This window comes from Gigantopelta aegis, chromosome 5, assembly GCF_016097555.1.
Source record: "Gigantopelta aegis isolate Gae_Host chromosome 5, Gae_host_genome, whole genome shotgun sequence".
NCBI classification, from domain to species: Eukaryota; Metazoa; Mollusca; class Gastropoda; order Neomphalida; family Peltospiridae; genus Gigantopelta; species Gigantopelta aegis.
The window spans coordinates 29,109,700-29,116,533 of NC_054703.1; positions in this window are offsets into that span (position 1 = coordinate 29,109,700).

Sequence of the window (6,834 nt, forward strand, 5' to 3'; positions counted from 1 at the left end):
TATAAAAGACGCCTTGCTACCAATGGAACAATGCAGCGGGTTTCCTCTCTAAGACTATATGTACAAATTACCAAATGTTTGACATCCAATAGCCGATGATTAATATAACAATGTGTTCTAGTGGTGTTGTTAAATAGAACAAAACATTTTTGTCATTCAAGTTAACACGTGAACTACGCATACGAGATTTTGTAATGCACATATGTTCAATAAAAGAAGTGTCTTTATTACCATAATAAGATTAAATTGGTATGAGATAAAGAATAAAGAGTCAGTTTGATGATCGAGTGAAAAAAAGGACACCTTCGATTTTCACGGCAACGGCAAACTTTACATAACGCCTCCTGTTAACCATCTTGTCAAAATCAAAATATGTCTGTTCCTCTTACGCCGTTGCATAACGGCCAGAGTGTAATAAAGTTCTGTTCTGTTCTGTTCTATTCTGCAAAATTTACATAACGCCAAAATTACTTTGGAACAATAGTGGCCGTTAATTCAAAGTTATGATTAATTAGTTCTACAGTAGTTACGACAGTGTACACGGTAGGGAAAAGTTACTGAAGGAAAACAGAACCAGTGAAGCCAAAGTTGTACCAACAACTCCTTTCATTTCCAATTATTCAACACATGACTGCACTGTACTTTTTATCGATTGAAAAACAGCTTGAACATAAGTAATATGAAAACATTTTTTTAAAATCACCATCTACATCCAGTAATAACACGCCCAGTTGTAAGGCGTTCGTTTGATGTGCGGTCGGTGTTGGGTCGAACCCCGACGTTGGGCCCATTGGGCTATTTCTAGTTCCAGACACTGCACCACGAAATATGTTCTGGATCCGACCCTGATTACCACAAAGACAGTTAAATTCCCAGCGAGAGATGGTGTTGATTAATAACAAGTTTACGGGGGCGTTTACAAATGGGCAATTCCACAGTAACACACGTAACATTAAGACGTGTCTATCAACCTAAGTATAGACTCAGAGAGACCTAAGTGGAGACCACGACCACGACGGAGAGACCTAAGTATAGACTCAGAGAGACCGAAGTGGAGACCACGAAGGACCACGAAGGAGAGACCTAAGTATAGACTCAGAGAGACCTAAGTGGAGACCACGAAGGAGAGATCTAAGTATAGACTCAGAGATACCTAAGTATAGGCTCAGAGAGACCTAAGTGGAGACCACGAAGGAGAGACCTAAGTATAGACTCAGAGAGACCTAAGTGGAGATCAGGAAAGAGATACCTAAGTATAGACTCAGAGAGACCTAAGTGGAGACCACGAAGGAGAGACCTGAGTATAGACTCAGAGAGACCTAAGTGGAGACCACGAAGGAGAGATCTAAGAATAGACTCAGAGAGACCTAAGTGGAGACCACGAAGGAGAGACCGGCGGGGAGACCCAAGGAGGACAGCTCTGTTGTTCATTCCCTTGGGTTCTCAGTCACAATGTCAACTCTATCGGGAGACCTGTGTGTCATTCTTCAAGAGCTGAGATCTATATATTGTCTTTATTACTGTGGTATTCGTTTTGGTACCGGCCTCGGTGTCGTCGTGGCAGGCCATCGGTCTACAGGCTGGTAGGTACTGGGTTCGGATCCCAGTCAAGGCATGGGATTTTTAATCCAGATACCGACTCCAAACCCTGAGTGAGTGCTCCGCAAGGCTCAATGGGTAGGTGTAAACCACTTGCACCGACTAGTGATCCATAACTGGTTCAACAAAGGCCATGGTTTCTGCTATCCTGCCTGTGGGAAGCGCAAATAAAAGATCCCTTGCTGCCTGTCGTAAAAGAGTAGCCTATGTGGCGACAGCGGGTTTCCTCTCCAAATCTGTGTGGTCCTTAACCATAATATGTCTGACGCCATATAACCGTAAATAAAATGTGTTGAGTGCGTCGTTAAATAAAACATTTCTTTCTTTCTTTCGTTTTGGTATAGATGAAGAAAGGGATGCACTGTGATACCCAAGGGAAGGCCCTTGAGGTTATCAGATGTAATTCTATCGGGAGACCTGTGTGTCATTCAAACAAGAGCTGAGATTTATGGCATGTTGTTAACTTGTTAATCATGTTCCATGTTCCACATCGCCAATGTGTGACTTCTGTTTCTTCATTTAACACTCCAGTAAAACAACACAAGAAAAAGTACACTGTGTTAATTGGTGGATATCCGATGGCAATATCTGCCTTATTCTACAAGTGAAGTGAATACACACAGGTATATGTATGTTATAAATATTTGCGTTTCTATTTACAAACTTTCCGAATTTATACGAGTTACTGTATTCTGATTGGCTGACGTCACTACAAAAACAAGCGTTATCCTTCCATAAACCTCATAAAAATACGTCATCACGGAAGACCAAGATCGATTAGAACTATTTTTAGCTGGATGGGCGAGAAGCCCAATGACCCAGTTATGTGATTGTTTTAAAATTAGAACAAGGAAGTGACCTGTTTTCTCGATTAAAAAAATAAGGGAAACAGGATGAGATATTCATGTTATAAATAAATAAAAATTACAATATATTTTTTATTTGTTTTTATTCTGTTAAAAAAAAACCCAAAAACATCCAATAGTATGTATACATGTATTCCTACGCTTATTTACAGAACATGGCTGACGGTAAGAACGAAAGAAATTATTTTTGAGTGTTTTAAGGTACACTTCTTGTACTGTTTGTAATTATAAGAATTGTTTCTCAACGCGATTTTATACCATTTGTGACTTTTATACATCGATAAATTCCTAAAAAATGAGAAACAATTCTTATATAATATGTATTATTTATTTATTCATTTATACACTTCATTGTTATATAATATTTATTATTTATTTATTTATTCATTAATTATTATTATTAATTTTATTATATTTTTGGTGGGCCTATGTTTATTATTTTGGGCGGTTTGGGTGGGGGTTATGCGTGGGACTAATACATACGTCATAATATTTAATTTACGTTATGAAAACGACAAAATTAAATATTATATTGTTCGTGGATTTTAGCTATTACATAAGGGAAACTGGATGAGATATTCATGTTATAAATAAAACAAAATTACAATATATTTTTTATTTGTTTTTATTCTGTTAAAAAAAACCCCCAAAAACATCCAATAGTATGTATACATGTATTCCTACGCTTATTTACAGAACATGGCTGACGGTAAGAACGAAAGAAATAATTTTTGAGTGTTTTAAGGTACACTTCTTGTACTGTTTGTAATTATAAGAATTGTTTCTCAACGCGATTTTATACCATTTGCGACTTTTATACATCGATAAATTCCTAAAAAATGAGAAACAATTCTTATATAATATGTATTATTTATTTATTCATTTATACACTTCATTGTTATATAATATTTATTATTTATTTATTTATTCATTTATTATTATTATTAATTTTGTTATATTTTTGGTGGGCCTATGTTTATTATTTTGGGCGGTTTGGGTGGGGGTTATGCGTGGGACTAATACATACGTCATAATATTTAATTTACGTTATGAAAACGACAAAATTAAATATTATATTGTTCGTGGATTTTAGCTATTACATTGTCTTTAAAAGGCAGTTCAAACAATATCTTTAAACTTATAGGTAACTTTTCACTCGGTCTTTCTTATTTGTGTTTACTATTTAAATAGAACTATATTCCTATGTGTAATAATTGGTGGTTCATCGGTCCACGTAGTAACACAGCTGACCTAGGTGTGCAAATTTAGAAATCCCCGTCATTAGCTAGAAGTGTTACAATTTTTGAACTATTATTTAGAAACAAAATTCCAATTTAGGGTATGTAATAAATACAACACTACATATATGTGTTTTTCTGATTTCTGTATTCCACAGAAATCAGAAAAAACACATATATGTAGTTTTGTCTATTTATTATCCATATGGTTCAACACAACCGAGTTAATAATAATCATACGAAGCACATGTGTACTAACAAGTGCAATGGTGTAATTGTGGGAAGCGACGTCATAGCATGACGTTGATTCTCCAGTCCTAGCTCAGACTGAGCATTTGAAATATGACGTCATTTCGTCGTCTCCTAGAAACATTTTGAATTGGGTCTTGTTGTTCATAAAGAAAACAACAATAATAATATGGATGTGAGTCGTACTGATTTTACGAAACTCGCGTCAGGATTCATGTATTACCCTCGCTCTCGCTCGGACAATACACAATCCTGACACTCATTTCATAGAAACAGTACGACACACAAGCTCATATAATAATATCTCTCTCTGCTGTGAATATCTTATTTCACAATACGCTGATGATACAGATTTTATACTTAATGGTAGCAGAACATCTTTTGAAGAAACCATAGCAACTTTAAATAGAGTTGCGGATTTATCAGGACTAAAAATAAATTATGATAAATCTGAAGTTATTTGGATTGGTTCCCAAAAGAATAGTTCAGTAAGATATTTACAACATTTAAATCTAAAATGGAATCCTCCAACTTTTAAAGCACTTGGAATTGTCTTTTGTACTCATATTTCTGAAATAACTAAACTTAATTACAACTCTAAACTGTTTGAAATTAAACAGATTACAAATAGATGGATGAGAAGATTTGTAACACCACTTGGCAGAATAGCTATAATAAAAGCCTTATTAATATCTAAACTCAACTATTTACTCTTAACTTTACCAAACCCCACTAAGTCGTATCAGTGTGAATTAAACAAAATATTATTCAGGTTTGTATGGAACCAAAAACCAGATAGGATAAAAAGAATAACTGTATGTAAACCTGTTGAAGAAGGAGGCCTCGGTATGATATATATATATTTAATTATATCAAGGCTTTAAAGATTACCTGGATTCGATAATTGGAAACGAAAGATTCAAAATGGAAACCTATTTTATTTGCTTGTTTTCCTCAATTTCGTAATATTTCTGTATTTGGTAACGACTTCCCCTCAAAATGTTTCAAAAATGTAAATAACTTGTTTTGGAAGGACTGTATTCAGGCTTTTTACGACTTCTCGACAGCAATACAAGTAACATCCTTTGAAGATTTCTTATCTGAACCAATTTTTTATAATTCCCAAATAAAAATTGATAGGAAAATCTTTTTGAAAAAGAAATGGCTTGAGAAAGGCATATCTCAGATTTGCGATCTTGTTAATGAGCGAGGAGATTTTTTTACTTTAAATGAATTTAATGATATATACGAGTTAGATGTTTCTTTTCTAGAATACCATGGCGTCGTTAATTCCGTTAAGTAATATTTTAGGAAAACAAATATTAAAATAGTTGAAACAAATATCTCCTTGGACGATTCTCCGGTTAAACGGACACTTTGCTCTATTAGAAAAGGCTCAAAATTATATTATTATACATTAACGTCGTCGAATGTTCCGAATATTGTCATACTAAAATGGCAACTTCATTTCACTTCCAACCTAAACTGGTCTGTTATCTATTTAAAGCCATTTATAACCACTCAAGAAATAAAATTAAGATGGTTCCAATATAGAATTTTACACAGGATATGACTACCAACACGTTTGCTTATAAACTAAAACTTATTGACAGTGAAATGTGTACTTTTTAACATGAAATGCGATAATCTATTAAACATCTATTTTGGGAATGTAAAGTTGTTCAGCTTTTTTGGAACAATTTTTTAAATTGGTTATTAAAATCGTGTAATCATATATTTCACCTAAATTTATCATTTGAACTTGTTATATTTGGATGTAAAAGTAATACTAAAACAGATCATATTTTTGATTTATTATTATTGTTGGCTAAGTATTTCATATATAAATGCAAAATGCAAAATGTACAGTTAAACATTTCTCATTTCCAAAACGAAGTTAAACAAAGATACCTGATTGAGAAACATATTCACTACAGTAAAAACCGCTTTAATAAATTCGTTACCAAGTGGGCAATGTACCATCTCTATTTGATATACAATCTTAAAATTACTTTTGTTCATTCATTTGTTTTCATCAGTCCCAACAGGTCGCGTAAAATTGATGTAAAGTAAAACACTTTCATATCTGTATGCCTATTGCATATCCTACTTCTTTTTACAGACCACTGAAATGTTGTTATAAATAATGATAAATATGTACATAATCAAAACACGTGCGTGTGTGTGTATGTGTGTGCATATGTGTCTTTCCTTTATCCTCCTCGTCCTCCTCCTCTCTCTCTCTCTCTCTCTCTCTCTCTCTCTCTCTCTCTCTCTCTCTCTCTCTCTCTCTCTCTCTCTCTCTCTCTCTCTCTCTCTCTCTCTCTCTCTCTCATATATCATTATATACTTTAATTTACTCTAGATAGTTGTTAAAATCCAGGTCCTTGTGAATATATTATTTTAATTAAGTCTGCCTATAAAGTAGTAACTACATTATGTGTGTATAAATTATATATAAAATTACTGTAACAACCCATGTCTTCTCCCTTTGCATGGGTTGATATTTGTCAACAAGGGAATGGTCAAGATAAAATAAACAGTTATTAATACAAAAATAAATGTAAAAAAAATCTCTCTCTCTCTCTCTCTCTCTCTCTCTCTCTCTCTCTCTCTCTCTCTCTCTCTCTCTCTCTCTCTCTCTGTGCGTGTGTGCGCGTGCGTGCGTGCGTGCGTGTGTGTGTAATCAAGTAAAATGTATAACGACTTCTGCAAACATTGACGCAAGACCGCTGGATATACGGACAATGGTGACCTAAACAATAAACTGTATTTAATGTGTAATGCTAATCTTTGCTAGCACTCTGTTCGTCGGAGACATCCTATAGTGGCTGTAACCCAAGACAATCTGAACCAGAAAACAAAGCAAAACAAATATCAGA